The sequence below is a fragment of the Microtus oregoni genome, unplaced genomic scaffold, assembly GCF_018167655.1.
Source record: "Microtus oregoni isolate MIOR12 unplaced genomic scaffold, Mior012 000005F_ref0000423, whole genome shotgun sequence".
NCBI lineage: Eukaryota > Metazoa > Chordata > Mammalia > Rodentia > Cricetidae > Microtus > Microtus oregoni.
Window position 1 is genome coordinate 47,441,782 of NW_024543064.1, and position 19,991 is coordinate 47,461,772.

General features: G+C 43.1%; 1 protein-coding gene across 1 annotated transcript in view; it reads left to right on the plus strand.

Annotated features, from left to right (window-relative positions):
• The first annotated feature begins 647 nt into the window (after nucleotides 1-647).
• Jak1 (Janus kinase 1) overlaps nucleotides 648-19,991 on the plus strand; it is a 116,369-nt gene continuing 97,025 nt past the window's right edge. The window contains exon 1 of the mRNA XM_041652827.1: nucleotides 648-899. The gene's annotated coding sequence lies outside the window, so the exon portion shown is untranslated. The remainder of the gene's footprint in view (nucleotides 900-19,991) is intronic.

Below are 19,991 nucleotides of genomic sequence, written 5' to 3' on the forward strand. Positions count from 1 at the left end.
GTGACCTTTCACCTCAAGTTTCTGTCACCTCGACTTCCTCATCTGGATGACCTGGGCCAGTATCCCTTCAATTGTGTTTTGTTCAAGGAATAAACCTTCCCTTCCTTAAATTGCTCTTTGTCACATATTTTATCGCAGCAACGGGCAAAGTGACAGACGAAGTTCTTGCTAAACAAGTCTCTCCTGAGTCCTCTGGCGAGGCTGGGCTGGGACGTAGGCGGAGGTAAACACCGAAGGACAGCGATTAATGCCTCCAAGGGCACAGGTCACTTCAGCGGGCCAGTGCTGATAATTCTTATTCCCTGCATGAGTTCACGCCTACATCTTCTTCTCCTTCTTTCTTTCCTTCTTTCTTTTTTTTTGAGTCAGGAGACCTCACAGAGATCCTCCTGCCTCTGCCTCCCGGAGTGCTGGGATTAAAGAAGTGTGCCATTACACGCGATTTGAGACCAAGTCCTACGAAGTAGAAAGAAGACGCAAGCAGGGACGCTTGCGCGTGTGCAAGACCGGATGGGGGCGTGGCGAGCAGGCGGAGAAGACGCAAGGGTCCTCAGGCTCGGGTCTTGGCCCCGCCCACTACGGGGGGGAGTATCTGACGTCACGGGAGGCGGGCCGGACGAGGGGCGTAGCCTACAGGGGCGGACCCGTGGTGGGCGGGGCCTGCGGTGGAGGGGCCGGGCGCCGGCGCGTCCCGTAGCGCAGGCCGCCACAGCCGCGGAGTAGCCGGCAGCTGCTGACGCGCCGCGGGCCCGCGCCCATCCCTGCTCGTCCTCTCGGGGCCTCTTCTCAGCCGCGGGGTCCACGCCTGGCCCCGGACAGCTGACTGAATCGCCAGTCGGACGCCCGACCCGGACGGACGCTGTGCCCCGGAGCCGCGCGGCCCGGCGCACACGGAAGTGGTGAGTGTCACGGTGGGGAGGTGGACGGCCGGCCGCGGTCAGCTCTGGGACGGTGCGAGGGGCGCGAAGCGGGGCGACCGGGGTGACCGGCGCGGCCGGGGCGGGAATTTCCAGGCGTCGGCCGGGAGCGGAGTGGAGGAGGGCCTCTCTGCGAACAGCGGCCCGCGCCGCAGACATCCTGTTTATGGCCCCGCGGCCTGCGCGCCGACCGCCCCTTGCGCCGGGACAGCCTGACCTCAGGACTTCGCCGAGGGTCGTGGCCCGCGTCCTGCCTGGTCGGCTTTTGCCGGGGAACTTTCTGGGTTTTGGGACTGCGTGGGGCGCACCCGGGAACTCCGGACCGCAGCTTGCTGGAAAGCAGCGTGATGGAGGGCCATGGGCGAAGGGACAGGGCAGAGGGGACTGCCAGTTCCTACCTAAAGGGGCTCGATTTATCGAAACTGAAGTAGTGTGGCTCCCCAACTCCGCCGCTTCCGCGCGGCCGCCCGCTTGTCTCTGATGCAGTAGACACCCGTGGAGACACTCCCTGGCTCCTGGGATGCGTGTTTACGAAGGAAGTTCTTTGGGGAGACTAGATCAGAGGTGTGGTTATCACCAGGTGCCTGTGTGCCCCCTTCGGAGGTGTGTTCTAGGTGATTTCCCGGGGGACAAGGACTGTGCCCTAATTGATAGTTTTAATTCACGCCTGTGTTCTATCTTCAGCCCCTGCTTGGATACATGAGTATCCATGCTATTAAAATTCCTCCCCAACCATAGAGCTCAGTCGCTGGTACTCATGGTAGTATAAAATTGCCACTATTTCTTTCAGGGAAGAAGGCATAAAAACCTTGGGTCGTTAAATAAGTAGAACACGGAGACAATTAGATTACAATTATCAAGTCTTTGGGTGTTGCCCTCCGGAAAATAAATATTTTAAAAAGAAAATATTTGAGTTATGCATTGGCATACATGCAGTGTAAAAAACTTTTTTTTTTAAAAAAGATGAACATTTTATATTGATTAAATCTTTGTTCCTTCTTTTCCAAAACCACATTTTATGTTGCCTATTGCTTTTGATTTCGGAGACTCTGGTGTTTTCCAAGTATTAAGATTTGGGGTGGCAACAGCACACATACCCTCACCCCCCTAAGTATGGTCTGGCTCAATCAGTTGTGCCCAATTTGAGAGATCTTGTGTGGGGGTACCAGGTGAGGAATAAGATTCGGGGTGCTGTGTAGCAAGTCATTTCATTCCTGGCTTCCGTTTCCCAAGATCCAGGGGTACTTTTTATTGAAGGATCAATGTATTCTTTTGTACTCCGTGGTGAAGGTTAGTGGAGACTGCCAGCCAGCATTATAGACAGGCAGAGCTGCCTACAGATATAGCATGCTCTGTAATACGGAGTAGATGTCTCTTTTGTGTGGATCTAGATCACGTTGAAAAAAAAAAAAACCAGATACATCATACTAGAGGGAGTGTGGACATTATGAACAGTAATCATAACTTAATTCGATGTATCTTCTTAACCAGGCACTTAGACTGTATTTCAGTTTCTCTACACTGCTGTATTTTTTCTTTCTTTCTCAGATTTCAGTGTTGTCCTTCACGTTGAAAACAGCTAGTTTAAGCTGTTTCAGTCCCATGCCAGAGTACACTGTTTACCGGCTCTGAAAATGATGCTAGAAAGTGAATATTGGTAGTGTATTCAGACATTTCCCAAAATGTAACCGTGTTCCATTTTGTTGTAACTGAGGCAAGTGTTAGTATCAGTTTGTTTTACCAGGAAGATGATTTTCTTTCTGGCTACTTGGTGACCTCCTTTTACAAATTTAAGGTGCTAGGGGGAGTTAGGCTGTAAAATCCTTAATTTGGGCAACTGCTAGTGAAAAATAGGAAGTTTTGAGGATAGAGTTGGCTTTTACAGGAATATGCTGGCCTTAAATTGCATGAGGGAACTTAACCTTGGGTATTCCAAAGAACATGAAGTCTGCCAGTTTAAATAGGCTTACCTTTACAAACAGTAGTGGTTCTAAGGAAGACTGATCGCACCAGCTCACTAGCAGCTGTGGATTTTAATACTGTCCAAAAGACATCATTCTGTTCTTCTGAATAACTTGAAGAAACACATATATTTGGAGAGAAACACAAATGAAGCAACTACTGAGAATATATGTAGATTTAGAACCGTTTTTATACAGAGAACACTGTATAAATAATTGTAATAATAGAAAACATTTTACAGCTCAATGAAGACCAGGCAGGCACATGTTTGTTGTCAGATTTTCTGTGTTTTCCCCATTAAGCACCCGTATTCTGTATCTCCTTAGTATAATCTAGTGAGATGATGTTAAGCTACTAGATTTATTGTCTGAAATATGCATATTTGTGCAAAGAATCTTTTCCTTTTGTTTCCTTGAGACAGGGTTTCTTTGTGTAGCTCTGGCTGTCCTGGAACTAGGTCTGTAGACCAGGCTGGCCTCAAACCTAGAGATCCACCTGCCTTGGCCTCACAAGTGCTGGGAGTAAAGGTGGGCATCACCACACCTGGCTGGAGAGATGACTCAGCACTTAATAGGACTGAGGACCTGGGTTCAATTTCCAGCACCCACATTTAAGCTCATAACTGTAACTTCAGTTCCAGCTCCAGGGGATCCAACACCCTCAAGCAGACATGCATACAGGCGAAACACCAATGCACATAAGATAAAAATAAATCACTTAAAAAATGAAATAAATTAATTTTCACACAATAAATTTCAGGTGGGCAGGGAATTGGCTGTTGAAGCAGAATCTAGCTGATAAGCACCTTCTGATGTTCTCTGATGTACTGTGGCTTAATGGTACATGGAGCCCTGCCATAGAATAGACGTGCATGAAGGAGCCTTGATGAATCCTGCAGACTAGTGGTTAACAACTTGGTAAAGTTTCATGGTCAGTGAGACATTGCCTTTCTTTCTCTAGGGCGTTTTGGAAGGTACACCCTGGGGGAAAAGGTGGCATCTAGTGGGTAGAGGCTAGGTGTACTATTAAATATCCAGCAATGCACAGGATAGCCCTTCCTATAACAAAGTATTACCTGGCTCAGAATGTCTTTAGTGCTCAGGTGGAGAGAGCATGCTTGGGGATGCCAGGTGAGAAAAGAGATATTTGGCCTCATGTTGTGACAAGTTATTTCATTCCTGGCACTGTCTCTCCTGTTCCAGAAGCAAATCAAAGGACCCAGGTTAGTTATTCTGCAGTCTTTGTAATTAATGCAGACATAATGCATGGAAGCCCAAGGACACAGAAACCAGAGCTGCTCTGAGGAAGCTGCATAAATGAATTGTTGGATACAGTGGAAGTGGGGGAGGAAGACACGAAGTTTGTATGCTGAGTATAGAGCAGGGGGTTGATTTAATATTAATGAATTATTTAGTATGCTTAATTTTCTGGGTAGAACTTTTTTGTTGTTTTCCTGCTTTTTTTTTTTAACATAAAGCTTATTTTCTCACAACAAGGAAGAAGCTCACTGTAGAAAAATTAGAAAATGTAAGAAAGTAGTAAGTAGAGGAGACAAACGCCCTCCCATGTTCCCTTGTTTTTCCCATGTAAAGACAGTCATAGTCTCACCACATTTCCTTTGAACATGGTTAAAATTGGAAGCAGACTTACCACAGGAGGGAGCAGAGCCGTTGGTGGCCGAGTGTGTGAGTGAATGCTGCTTGTTTCTATGTCCTCCCTTTTCCCTTCTTAAATAATTCCAACCAAGTGAGGTGTACATCTGGAGTCCCAAGTACTTGGGAAGCTGGAGCAGGAGGAGTGCTTGAATTCAGGAGTTGGATCAGCCTGGGATAGACAATAGCAGATCTTTCCCTAAAAAATGTTGTAATACGGAGGTCCAGAGACACGGACCAATCGCTGCTAATGTGTTTTGTGCTAAGTACCAAGTTCTTTCGCTGTTGTTTCCTCTGCTTCTTGTTCTTCTCGTCCTCAGTGAGGTATGCCACTGTAGCTTCCGGTCTCAGAAACTTTCTGGTAACATGGTTTTAAACAGCTGCCATGTTGAAGTGTTGGGGTTTCATGGGTAGGAAACAGATTCCTGTGAATGCACTTCCCTTTGAAGTACACCTACAGTTCTCACAGTTGTGGCAACCAGAAACAATAAAGCATGTAGTTCCTTCCTGTGGTACCTCCAGTTGAAGTTTTATGATGTCTGGTTCTTCACATCGTTCCCCAGTACTCGAAGTACATCCTTAGTCCCAAGGCAAGATGTGCGTTAGGAGCAAAGGGAAGAAATATTAATTGTTGTTTGGAGAGCAGGTTTTCTTCTAGCCTCGGCTGGTCTGGAACTCATTAGGTGGCCTCAGATGTGTGTGAGCCTCCTGTTCCAAGCCTCCCAAGTGCCGGGGTTAGAGATAGGAGCCAAAAGAAAAATTCTTTTAAGGGTGCTCTTGCCAGAAGACAGTTGACATTTGTTGAAATATTTTTAATCTAAGTAACTGGTTTATTTAATATCCAAATTCACATGACATTTTGTTTGTCGTTTTATTAATTCAGTAAGTATGTGTTGACCTCTTACTAATAATAGTCATAGAGAGTGAGTACATGGAATAAGATGCACAGGAATCCCTGCCCTTATAGAGTGTGAAGTATGGCAGAAAAACCTTGAGGGTGTACCCAGTTTTGGTGGCATGGATTGATTATGCATGTAGACTGAGTAAGTCCCATCCATGGTGAGGTTGCAGAAAGGCCCTACAAACCTTCAGAGTACTCCTTTGCAATCTGAAGATTAAGGAGTCGCTTATTTTTTTTTAATATATTACAAATCAGTTTATTCTCTTTTATACATAAACATCTCCTGGTACCTACTAAGTGCTTGGCAGATGACTAAGACACATATGGAAATAAATTTGTTATCTATAAATATACATTAGCTTTTACAGTGAGTGGTGCTATGGCAGAGGTGAAAATTAAGATTGTTAGGGTCCCTCAAGAGAGCTAAACCCTGCTTAAAAATGCTTTTTAAGAAGAGATGGGTGGAGTTGGGAGGTGGCTGAGTGGATTGAGTGCTTTGAGTGCAAGCATGAGGATCTGAGTGTGATCCTCAGCACTCATATAAAAGACTAGATGCAATGGCATGTGCTTGTGATCCCAAAGCTGGTTTGGGGAACCCTGGGGCTCACTGACCAGTTACACTAGCCAAATACGTGAGCTGCAGGTCCAAGTAAGAGGTCCTGTCTTTTTCTGCGGGGAGGGTAGGCAGAGTCTCTATGTAGCCCTGACTGTCCTGGGAACCAGCTGTAGACCAGGCTGGCCTTGAATTCAAAGAAATCTGCCTACGCCTTCTGGGATTAAGTGGTGGGATTAAAAGTGTGCCGCCAATCCTGGCCCTAGTGTTTTTTTTTTCCCGAGATATTGTCTTAAAATACAAGGTGAGTGGCTCCCAAAACACACATGAGATTTACCCATGATTCATATGGACATATCCCTATATGCATGAAAGTGTGTACACTCTCCATACAGAAAGATGGGACCAGAGTCTTGCTCCTGGGCTCAAGAAATACTCCTGCCTCAGCCTCTAAATAGCTGCTACTTAGGACACACACTACTGCACCTGGCAGCCAGTGTTTTGAAGAGGCTTCATTTGAGTAGGTTCTTGACCAGTGTGAGTTCCCTTGTTCTGAGGTCGGATGGAATGCTAGGAAGACATAGAGTATGAGCGAAGGCTTGAAGTATATATAGGAGATGGGCGGCAGACTTATGTGCACACACTGATTAGAGCCCAGCCTTCTCAGCAGAGAGCAGGAGGAGGTGAGGCAGTTTGGGGTCGGCTTGTATGCAGACTCGAGTCTATGAGCAGGAAGAGGTCAAGACTGTGGCCTCTGTCCGTGGATGAGGAGGAAAAATGAGAGCATTTGAGGTTTTGGGCTCAAGAATAAAACGAGCAAATGGAAGAAGTGTGAAGCACTTTGAGTTCTGTACAGGATCACCTTCTACCTTGTGCCACACCATCCTTTCCTTCTTCCCAGTACCAAAAATGCTTTATTTACTCACCATTTCTCAGTTCTTCTGAAGTCTACTTCAGAAAGCCTGGAGTCAAGCTAGGTGCACGAAGTCCATAATGCTTTCCCTGAAGTGCAGCAAAACCCATTTGAGTTATTTTTAAAGCTATAAGTACTCTTGACAGTTTAACTGGTTTTCATGTCAATCAAAGATTAAATACAAGAAACCTAAGAGCTAGTCATAATTAGAGAATATGTGCAGGAAGGTACATCCTTGGAGGCACAGGGCTAAGTTTTGTTCTAGTGGTTGAGGGGTAGAAGGATTATGCAAAGTGAGACCCCCAACCAGAGCGAGACAGTCTGGGGCACTTACTGGAGAGGGAACCCGTGGTGAACAGTGTAGCAATTTGAGATGTCACTATGGCCAATGTGGCTGATAACTGGTAAAGATGAGAATGGCTTCTGTTGTAGTTTGTGTGGGATGAATGGAGAGCTTAGGTTCTTCCCTTTGGCCACTTCCTGCACCTTGCTCAGGGGTTGGCTGATGTGCAAGCAGGGGGCAGAGACATCAGACGCTGCTCTCAGGCTTCCTTCAGGACAGATTCGAAGGTGTTTCCTTAGAATGAAAATCCTGTGAGGAATCTCTCCTTTACTCAGGGAAGGGGTCGAGAACAGCTGCTAGGGAGGACCTCGTGCCAAGAACCCAGGCTGAAGGCGATTGACTGGGGCAATTTGTCACCTCCCCTGGAAAGTAGATTTTTACTGCATGTTAGTCTTGCTCTTCTTCCTTTCTTTTTCTTCCTGTTTGTTTCTGTAAAGATTTGTTTTTATTTATGTGGATGTGTGTATCTGTGTGAATGTATGGCACAGGTGCCCACAAAGACCAGAAGAGGACCTCTTAAAACTGGAGTTAATGGGGTTTGAACTGTCAGATATGGATTCTGGAAACTGAACTCTGGTCCTCTGGAAGTGCTCCTAACTAGTGAGCCATCTCTCCAACCCCCCTTTCTTGGTTTTGATAATCTGTTTTGGATGCTCTGAACCAAGACTCTGGATTTAGCTCTGAGAAAAAGTTATTGGTGTTTTTATCCACGGAGTAGGGTAGAGACAGAGGCAGGTGGATCTCTGTGAGTTTGAGGCCACCCTGGTCTACAGAGCAAGTGCCAGAATAGGCTCCAAAGCTACAAAGAGAAACCCTGTCTCGAAAAACAAAAAAAACAAAAAAAACAAAAAAAAAAGAAAGAAGACAAAACAAACAACCGCTGAAGTGATCTTCAGAATACTTAAAGATAATGGTATGTCCCCAGAAGACCATACAAAACACCTAATATATTGTATTTTTGAAAGATTTCTGTTAACAGTGGTAAATAAACAAAAACTGAAGGCAGTTAACATTGGTGACGAATTTGTTATGCAGAAAGCATGCAAGATGCTAGGTAAGTTTTTCTTTAGTTTTTAATGAAAATGAGGAACAAAGGTGTTTTTCTGTAAGTTCTGTAGAAGCTGTCCAGGACACAGTTCGGGAGGAATGCATTGCAAATCCTGGAGGGCCAGTAAAGGTGCTGGTCAGCTTTCATGACTCCGTGTGTGTAGCCAGTGGCAGGCTGCTAGCACAGAGACACAGGCAGACCTGTTTGTGAAATGATGTCTTTAGAGTTGTGTCAAAATTAAACATTTTATAAAGGAGATAATACTCCAGGAATCTTTGCGGCCTAAACACTTACAGAAATTTAAAGGAACTTTCAAACATGTGTTGTTTTCTCTTCTACAGTTTCTGCTCTATGTTTGTGCTCTATATCATACTTCCTGAAGTAAGACCTACCCAAAACAGAAAATCATAGGGAATCAGTCCTTTTTCCTAGTTCTGTGTGTATGCACATAGAGATATATGTATATTTTAAGTGTGTTTCATTCTTAGTAACATTCTTTTTGGACAAGTTTATTGAATTTAGGTATTGATTAAAAACCAATAAGCTGGGCATAGTAGTGTACTTCTGTGATCTTAGCACATTGCAAGTGGAGGCAGGAAGATCAGGGTCATTCTCAGCTAATGGAGTGTTTGAACCCAGCCCAGGTTGCCCGAGCCTCTGTCTCAAAAACAAACAGGCAAGCAAACAATAACAACTCCCTCCTCTTCCCTTGTCAAAAGAAAGAAGAAGATAAAAGAACAGGTGGTTGGAACAGCAGTTTTGAGACCTTTATTATTTTTAATTTTATTTATTACTATTTATGTTATATATGTTTTGCTTGCATGAACTTATGTGCACCATGTGTATGCAGGAGCCCGCAGAGGCCAGGTTCTGTTACAGGCTACTGTGAGGCATCCTGTAGGCACTAAGAATTGAACCCAGGTCCTCTGAAGAGCAGCCAGTGTTCTTTACTGCTAATCCATCTCTCCATTCCTTTCTTTTTTTTTTATTTTATTTTTTAAATTTATTTATTTATTAAGGATTTCTGCCTCGTCCCCACAACCGCTTCCCATTTCCCTCCCCCTCCCCCGATCAAGTCCCCCCCCCTCATCTGCTCGAAGAGCAATCAGGGTTCCCTGACCTGTGGGAAGCCCAAGGACTGCCCACCTCTATCCAGGTCTCGTAAGGTGAGCATTCAAACTGCCTAGGCTCCCACAAAGCCAGTACGTGCAGTAGGATCAAAAACCCACTGCAATTGTTCTTGAATTCTCAGTATTCCTCATTGTCCGCTATGTTCAGCTAGTCCGGATTTATCCCATGCTTTTTCAGACCTAGGCCAGCTGGCCTTGGTGAGATCCCAATAGAACATCCCCATTGTCTTAGTGTGTGGGTGCACCCCTCGTGGTCCTGAGTTCCTTGCTCGTGCTCCGTCTCCTTCTGCTCCTGATTTGGACCTTGAGATTTCTGTCCGGTGCTCCCGTGTGGGTCTCTGTCTCTGTCTCCTTTCATCGCCTGATGAAGGTTAATATTCCTGAGGATGCCTATGTGTTGTCTCCATTCCTTTCTTATCCAGGTGCTTTGACAGCAAAGTACATGTAGCTGAATCTTTTCTTGTCTTCCCATTTAAGATTGAGAAAGACAAACCCTCCCCCCTCCCCCAAATCTGTTCTGTGGAGGACTGTGGTGCAAAAGGTCATCCACCTGACTCTGTAGGAAGACTGCCTGGAGAGATTTGAAGAGTAAACTTAGATGTAACGTTTTCAGGAACATTGGCTGGTCTGACTACACAAAGTAGCAATAAAAACAATTTGTAATGAATGCAACTATCATTTATTTTTAATAACATCTTAAAGGGCTTAAGAGTATTAGAACTGACAGGTTCACCAATTAACCATGATTATATCTGTGGGCATGTTTACATAGTTAATGCAGTTAATTTTCTCTGAACATGATGAAGCTGTAATTTATAGCGTTTTTTCAATTAGTAGAATTTAAAATAATCTTTCGGGCTGGTTGGTTGTTGGCATAGGGGCACAGGCAGACCTGTTTGTAAAATGATGGCTTTAGAGTTTGTGCTGGTGGTGTGTCCGAGACACGCACACATGCACGAATCAGAGAAGGGTGGCGAGGGGGGGGGATAACCTGGTAAACGTATATCTTCCTGTGGAAAATCTTGGTTTTAGGTTGGTTTTTGGTCCCACACAGGAAGGCAGGCAGATGCAATTTGCGTTATAAAGAGAATATTTTTTTTTTTTTGCCACACACACCTACAAAGACATTTTAGGATTAATTTGCATAATTTAGACTAAAGAAAGTAGCATATACATTGCTTAAATGTTTCATACTGATTGATTTTGTTCAGTGCAGCCACTCTAAAATGCTGACTTTGCTGACCATTGTGCATCTGTTACCTCATTGGGAAACTCAGGTGATGTCTGATGGTACTTCTACACAGCTCCCTCAGTCGCTTGTTCACAGAGATCTACTCAGGGTGCTTAAACATAGAAGGGACTGGCCTGAACATGATGGTAAGCCCTCTTGATGAGGCTTTAGGAAGTAGGCCATGTCTAATACACAAGCTGGCCAATATAAAAATCTGTCAGGTTTTTATACTTCATTATTTAGCAGCTCTATATAGATATATGTGAAAACAAAGTCAGCTTGACTCTGTCCTTCAGGTTTCTTGCTACTAGAAAAGAACAACTTGGCAGTTAAATAAATGTTTGTGATGTTTATGCCAAGTGTCAGAAGAGATGTCTTGTTGCTCTAAGACAAAGGTGGAGCAGTAAGAAGCGAGCAAACTCTGTGTAGTAAGTTTTTTGTATACTAAGATCTGAAAGGTGAAAGAGGCTGTGCTAAGAGGTTAAGAAACTTTTCTACCTCTGAAGATGGTTCATGTTTAAAGGGCTTGCTCCATGAAGACCCGAGTCCCATTCCCAGAATCCACATGGTGGAAGGAGAAAACTCACTCCTGCAAGTTGTCCACAGACTTCATTGCATCCTTTCTTTCCACCTCTCTGCCTCTCTCTGTCTCTCTTTCTCTGTATATGTGTGTTTATAAAAAGAAAACCAAGGTGGAGAATGACTGAGGAACACATCTGATATCAGCTTCTGGCCATGCACACACACATAGATGTGTACACAGACATGCAGGCATACAATATGGACATGTATACAGAAATGCAGGCACCCACATGGGCAGGTACACAGCTACACAGGAACCCTCATGAATACACACACACACACACACACACACACACACACACGGACATGTATACAGATACGCAGGAACCCACATGAACATATACACACACACAGACACACACACGGACATGTACACCAACATGCAGATACTCACATAGACATACACAGACACACAGGCACACACACAAATAAAGTTTTCTGGTTAGAAGAAACAATATATGCAAAGTCTTTGAGGTCGGACAGACATTCTGTACTATATACAGAGAGGAAAAAATATCTGAGTTGTAATCTAAGTGGCCCTTAATCAGGTAGTGCACTTTGATCCGTATTACTCTGGGCTTTCTGGTGTGGTGAACAGGAAGTCAGAGGTTCTAAACTGGGCAGTAACGTGATGGGATGGTATCATCTCTTGAAAAAAGAAGAAGAATATAAGACCCCACTTCTCGCTACTGCTCCGGGGGCCCTTCTCTCTCCACTTCATCAGTCTACTGCCAAATGTCTTGAATCTTTCATTTCCTTCCACCCACTCATTCTTTAACCCTTTACAGACAGACTGCTGTCTTCATACTCCAGATTGCTTCCTTGAGTTCACCTTGCAGCCATGTGTTGAAACTTTTTTTTTCCTGCCTTTGCTATGTAACAGAGCTCCTTGTTGGCAGATGCCCCAGCCCCACAGTCTTCCGGTGCCTGGGGCACAGTAAGCACTCTTTTTTCTCTCGTGTCAGTTCTCTTTGTGGGTAGCTGTGTTCTCCTCTTCTGACTGCTCCCTCCCCCAGGGAGCTTCTCCTCAAGGTTCATGTGTTGTGTAAGCGGTACAGATGTCCATCCCATTGTTGCCTTTGCCCAGTTCTTTTTATTCCTTCCTCTCTACTCCTTACCTTCCCACATACTGGTTGAGCGATTTTCTCTGCTGTGCAAAACGTTGGAGACAAGCAGCATAGGTACTTGTGACAAGGGATTGGGTGAAAGAGGTTTGTGCCTGCCCTGAAGGAGCAAGCATACTTAGATGTTAAACATGCCAATAAATACTTTCAGTGTGGCTTGAGATGGTGGAAAGTAGAGTTGAACATATTAATGATGAAATAGAGGATGTGTAGGTGGGAAATGGCCACCTCTCAGAGGAAGCCATGACTATTGAGTTAGGCTTGGAAGGTGAGTATGAGAAGCTAGGCCTTGAAGAGATCTGGAGGAAACTAATAGCAGAGGGGAGAAGAAGGGAGGGAGGAGCAGAAGCAGCACCTCACTGGAATTTGGGCTAATTGCCCTGCATTGTATCCCACTGGTTCTTCTGAATGTGACTTGTTGACACCTCACATTTAAGTGCTCTGAAACTGATGCCAGCTCTTTCTGACACATTGTCATATTGATGGACAGTTTCCCTGCTCTTCTTCATAATGTATCTCAGCTCCTGGGGCCACATAGTATCTGCTTTTGTGGGGCAGCATATAAACTAACCTGTGTGAAGGTCCAGTGTTTCCCATTATATGTGGACACTGAAAACTATTTCTATGTGTTTTGAATATGTAAAAGCCTGTTAGTTTCTGACTATACAAATAGGTAGCAGACCAGATATGGCCTTTGCTCTTACTGATCTCTCCCTGCTCTTTTCCCCATCCTACCCTGGTGATGATGTTCCTTCTCAAGTTCCTTTTCCCCAGCTGTGGCTTCCCAGCTGACTGATTTCACCACAGCCTTCAAACTGGCTTTTCTTTCCTGGTTGCTCACCTCTAGCTACTCTACCTTTCCTGTCCCCAGACTTCTTGCCTAGTCTGTGTTCCATGCAGATTCCATGCTTGATGGAGGTCACAGGATTTCTGGGGCTCCAGGCTTTTGAAGCCCTGTTGCCTATGGGAAACAGTCCCAACTTTTTCATCTAAGTATGTTTTGACATGACCTCAACTTCCCTTCTCTTCCCCATCCCTACTTTTTGAGATAGGATCTCATTGCCCAGAGTGGTCTTGAGTTCCTCCTGCCTCACTCTCTACTAGTTGTTACCTGCCCCATTGTACCCAGGTTTTGGTTTTTTTGCACACTTATCGTTGTTGTATGGTCACAGGTTTCTGAGGAAGGGAACTGCCTCATGGAAATACCCACTTTCCTGATAGGCTCTGAGGACTTCATTGAATAAATGCTAAACTCTGTTTAGGATCATAAATATTGTACACACTGTATGAGGCACTCCAAGCACAGGCATTTTACTGCAGGGTGTCTGGGCAAGTTCAGTGGCTCAGATTTGTGAAAATTTACAAAATATTTTATATCTTTGGCCCTTTTGGTGGCTTAAATAAATAAATTTCAGGTAAGTTATTATTATTCCTTCTGTGGAATTGATATACTTAGCCATGTAAGAATCTCATGAGTGCAGGGTATATGTGTCAGAGGTAATCCTTATAGTGAGGATGGGCTGGGAATAGACAAGAGATTGCTGTTTTAATGGACTAACTTGTCTACCAGATACCTCATTAAGATAGAAAAGGGGAAGGATTTAAGTAGTTTTTGCACCTTGGTTTCTGCCATCTGCACTACTAACATGGTGTTAAAGGGTAAATATCTTGGGTGAAACAAGCAATAAGCAGGCCAGTGAGTACTTAGGACAGGGCCTGTCTCCTAGCCCCGAGACTTGTCATGTCTTCCTAGCTGCTGAGGACAGTGGATATATGTTGCCCTTATATATATATATATATATATATATATATATATATATATATATATATTCATATTCATTCCTGGGCTCAGTTTGTTTCCTGGGGCTAAAGGTGTGAACTACCACCATTCCTGGTACGACCCCTTTAATATTCTCTCTCTCCTCCCCCTCCTTCCTTCTTTCTCTTCCCTTCCTCCTTCATCTTCCTATTCCTCCTTCCTCTTTCTTCTTCTTTTTCTATTTCTTTCTGTTTTTCTTTTTTAGCAGGATATTTGGGTTCATTTAACTGTCCTAAAATGCGATTCGTGTTTTGGTAAGTTTGAGTCTTTAATTCCAGGATTTGAGAGGCAGAGAAACTCTGAGTTCATGACAACATGTTCTATATAGCTTGAAGACAGCCAGAGCTATGTAATAGAAAGATTCTCTCTCTCAAAAAAAAAAAAAAAGGAAAGAAAAAAAGAATAGAAAAAAATAGGAAATGCTTTATTGTTTGCTGATATTTCTTTCTCTGTATCATATAGTTGGAGCGCAATCATCATTAGGATGGGTACGTAGATATGTAGAAGCATTGAGCTTTACAGTGTATCAAATCTAACAGACTGGACCTGACCGTTAGTCTCAGTTCCTGAATTATGCCTTCTGGTCCTAAGGTACTTCCCTTAAGAGTTTGCTTACCCTTCTAGCTTATTCTCCACTGGCCTTTGAGATGATAAAATTGCTCCTAGTTTTCTGGAGCACAGTTTTCTGTTTTGGCAGGGCAGAGGTCTAGTGTCTCAGTACTTTCTGTGTTAATTTGGTCTTTTGTGTGTTGACTTGAAAACTTCACCATGTATACAGCAGTGTGTATTGGGGCAAAATGTTTTCTAACTAGCAACCACTGAGGGATGAAATTTCTAAAGAGCAGCAGTGTCCTTAAACTAAAGACTACAAGTGCGTGTGTGTGTGTGTGTGTGTGTGTGTGTGTGTGTGTAGATGGCTTAGTGATTAAGAGCACTGTCTGCTCTTCAGAGGACTCGTGTTCAATTCCCAGCACCTGCATGGCAGGTCACAACTGTCTGTAACTCCAGTTCCAGGGGATCTGACACTCTCACATAGACATGAATGCAGGCAGAACACCAGTACACATAAAATAAAAAATAAGTTATTTCAAAAACAAAAGACTGCAAGTGTTTTTGTGTGTGCTGCTTACCTTGGCTCACTTTTAAGATTTGGATGTCAGACAACCTAGCCATGTTCTGGAACTTATAATTGCACTGCTTAACTGTCATCTCTTGCTGGTCCATACATATATCCTGAACCAAGCCATTGTATTTGGTGTACAGTAGAAATCCTATGAAGAGGCTGTTGAGCCCTCTAAAACCAAAGGAGGCTGAGGTAGAGGGTGATGGAAACTCAGGAGTTTAAGACCAACTCAGAGAAAGAACATCTCAAGAGCTCTTTCAGAGGAAAAAAACCCAAGTGCCCATTAGAGCTTTTCTTTTGCTTAATGTATTTTCTTTTCAATGTGTGTGTGTGTGTGTGTGTGTGTGTGTGTGTGTGTGTGTGTGGTCTGTATGTATATGGGCTTTGTGTGTAGCCCAGAAGTTGATGTTCAGGTTCCCTCACAGGCTGGTCACCAAATGTATGTATTTGAGACTGAGTCTCACTGACTGACTAGGCTGGCAGTATTCACTTCTCTAGTCCTGGCATTATATGCGTGTTTCACCATGCCTCCTGGAGCTCAGGTCCTCTTTCTTGTATAGCAAGTTTCTTTACCATCTGAACTATCTCACCAGCTCAGATACCTGAGAGAAGACAAAACAAAACCCCAAAATCAAGTAATAGGAATCAGGCAACACCAAAAGAAGACTATTTCTACAAATTGCCACTCAGATGAAAATACTGCTCTGCTCGGTAAAGTAGGGGACATTTTAAAGGGCCTTCACCAGGTACTCTTGAGAGTCAGGGAAGGCTGTTGCACTAGTTCCTTGTTAGCTGGGAGCCCTGTTTACTGTCCTCAGGTTAGAACTAGAGCTCTCATGGTTTTAAGAGATCATGAAGACGGTCAACCTGAGCACATTAGTTTTTAGTTCATTGGAACTATCTAAGTAGGTTTAAGGTTATTGACATACAAGACCATGACAATTGGAAGACATCATAGTGCCTCAGGAAATGGCTCATTTCCTATTTTGAGGGGAAAAAGAGAGTGGCAAGGAAGTGACCTGTGAACCAGTACTTTGGTGGGTTCTTGCTGTTGTTTGATGCAAGTTGGCCTTGAACTTGTGATCCTCCTACCTAAGCACCCCACGTGCTGAGATTATAACTGTGTGTTACATCATGCTTGATTTGTCATTGATTGATACTGCTGTTTATAAAATAGCCACATGTAGAATTTATTAAATTAAATACTTGTTTGTTGAACTAATTCCAAAGAGGTCAAGATATTTTTAAAAACTTTAAATTATGTATATATGTGTATGGATGCACGCAGAAGAGGGTGTTAGATCCTTGGAGCTGGAGTTCCAGATGGCTGTGGGAGCTAAGAATTGAACTCTCATTCTATGAAAAAGCAGCAAGTGCTTTTAACTGCTGAACCATTTCTTCTGCACTTAGGCTGAGACATTTTATGGGCAGAAGACTTTGAGGTGATCTAAGAGATAGTAGGATTCTTTAGGCTCTGTCTATTTGGTTATTAATAACAATGGTATCCTATAAAAGAGGAGCGCTAGTGCTGTTTGTTTGGGGAGGTGTACTGGGTGCATAATCTGAAGGGCAGGCAGTGTTATGCCCAAACCAATCTCAAGTTGCTGCTAGGAATAATTAAACTTTTTTAAAAACTGTTTTAAGCATTTTAATAATGAATTTTTATCTTTAATAAAAATGTTCACTGTAGCTGGGCAGTGGTGGCACATGCCTTTAATGCCAGCATAAAGGAGGCAGAGGCAGGCTGATCTCTTGTGTGTTTGCGGCCAGCCTGGTCTACAGAGTGAGTTCTAGAACAACCAGGTCTCAAAAAAAACCTGTCTCAAAAAAAATGTTATCTTTAATGTTGACATTTACTTGTATATTGAGACTATTGTTAGACTAAAGGAAAACATATTTTTGCATAAGCAATTTTACAATAAAGAAAATTCTATCCAGTCTTTGCCAGTAATGTGTATATGAGTCTGCATAATGTAATTTTTGTTGCAGGGTATATATAGTCTGCTTTTTCTTACTTAAACATTTTAAAAGTTCTGTTGCAGTATAGCCTTCATAAAAATCATTTTAAATATCTTTATTTGGGCTAGGTATTTTATTTTGCTTAGACAAATCACCTGTTATATAATAGTTAATCTATTTCTGCCTTTTTATACTATGTGTATATGTGAAGCGGCAGTCTCAGCACTGGTGATTATAAAAATCAAAACATTGATCAACCTTGAAATTTGATACTGTAGGACACAGTATCAAATGTTCTGCCAAGATTTAATTCTTGATGTAAAAATAACCAGCAAAAATTGCTTTGGTCTTTAGCAAATGGTAAATATATATTAAGGAGTTATTTTTAAAGTTTCTGGGCATAGCGCCTTTAGTTCCAGCACTTCAGAGGCAGAAGCAAACAGATCATTGTGAGTTCAAGTCCAGCCTGGCTTATATTGTGCCTTCCAGGATAATCAGGACTACATAATGAGACCCTGTCTCAAAAAAAAAAAAAGATTTCTTTATGTTTTATTGTTAGTCTGTGTTTGATTTATGTATCTGGTTTATATCCCTGTATGTCCTGGATTGTGTAAATTTCCATGTGAAAGGAGTCATACATGGAAAAACTTTAAGAATCCTTGTTCTGTGGGCTGGAGAGATGGCTGAGTGCTTAAGTACACTCACTGGCTGTTCTTGCAGAGGACCCGCGTTCAGTTTCTGGCCTCCAAATGGGACCTCATAACTGTGTTTGACTCCAGTTCCCAGGGATCTGACACCTCTTCTGGCCTCATGGGCACCATGCATACACATAGTGCACATACATACATGCAGTCAAACACTCATAAAGTAAAAATAAAGTCTTTAAAAAAGCAAGCAGCAGTAACCCTGCTCTAAAAAAGACTTCTCTTTTTGTTCCCGTCTTCCCTATTATGTCCATGTAATAGTTACCCAGTGCAGGAGCAGTAACAGTGGGAAAAGGCGATGGGCTGGGGAGGTGGCTCAGTTGGTAAAGTGCTTGCTCCGAAAGCATGAGGATCAATCCCCAACATCCATGTAAAAAACTTGGTGTGCTAGTATGTGCTTTATAATGCAGTGCTGGAGACAGAAGGATCCCTGGGGCTCACTGGCTAGCCAGCCTTAGCTAATTGACAAGCCTCAGGTTCCATTGAGAGACCCCATCTCAAAACACGCATACACTTAACTCTGACGATGGCCACCAAAGTTGATGACACTCAAATTTGACCTTTGGGCTCTGCGTGCACACATGGACATGCACTTGTAGGTGGGCATCCCTTTCCCTCCCTAACATCCACTTCTCCAGAGGTTTGAAAGCTCCTGACTAATAAATGTACTTTGGTTTCATTTAATTTGAGACTTAAGGAAATTAAGTTTTAGGAGGTGAAACTATTTTACGCTCTGGTCTCAAGCTCTGTATGCTTCTCTGTTGTGTTCTGGTTTAGGGACAGCACACCACTTTGGTGTCAGGCCTGTAATGCTGAAACTGTTGCAGTGTGCAGGGTCCCCTGGCTCTGCAGATCCTCCAGTGGCTTGCTTGTTTTCAGTTGTGCCTATGGTCACTGTCCGTTCTAGCCATGTTTGAGTCAAAATTTACCAACCCATACCTTGTCCTTGCAGAGAGTTCTGTTGTCAGCGAATTCTCAAGGTGGGGTGCAACCAGAGCGGATAGTTCAGTGAAGTTACTTATAGCTGAAACCCTGAGGCAGAATTGTGTTGACTAAGACTTGGGCCTGAATGGGAGCTTTTGTTTTCTTTTTTTCTTCTAATAGTCTTTTCTTTTGTTTAATATTTAAAAGCTGTTGGATATGCATTTAAAATAATTATAACCTTCCTATATTGAACAAGAAAGATACATATTTTAGGAACTCTTCAATGGCAGGCATTTTGATCTCTATTGACATGACACTATGTTCTCTAAAATGTTATTTTGAATTAATTTTAGGTCATCTATGTAATAACTATATGTTTAACACATAGGTAGGGTTTAATTAGAATACTGTGCATTCATTGTTAATATCCTTTCAGAGTTGTCAGGAGAAAAACCTAATGATTGGTTCTTTCTAGGCAATGGGATTTATCGTACCGCTGAGTTGTAAACAATAGCAAGTTTGTCTTTTAGAAAACTTAAACAGTGGGGCCAGCCAGATGGCTTAGCAGGGGAAAGCACTTGTTTCCAAAGTCTGACAGCCTGAGTTCACCTGTGGGACTCAGGGTGGAAGGAGAGATCCAACTTGCACATGTGCACAGCATGTGCACACGCACTTCCACACACAAATCATAAGAAATGTTAAAGTAATGATAAAAATTTATAAGAAAACTTAGGAGCCAAGTACAAAACTCGTAAGACTTGCTATTTAGGTAAATAGTTTTGTTAAGAACCTAGTGTTTATTAATTAGTGTTTGCTGTGTTTATGAACCTGTACATTTAAAAAAGACTTTTTTTTTTTACTTTTTTGTTTGCTTTCTTTTTGAGACAAAAGTCTGGATACATAACCCTGGCTGTCCTGGAAGTCACTATTGTGGGTCAGGCTGACTTCATACTCACAGATATTCCCCTGCCTCTGCCTCTGAGGTGCTAGGATTAAAGGTGCTCACCACCACACCCCTCAAGTAAAAGAAGAGTTTTCACGGAGATTGTAGATTGTTTTATTATGAGTCTTTTTCAACAAGTGATTCCTTGCCTCAAACCCTATAC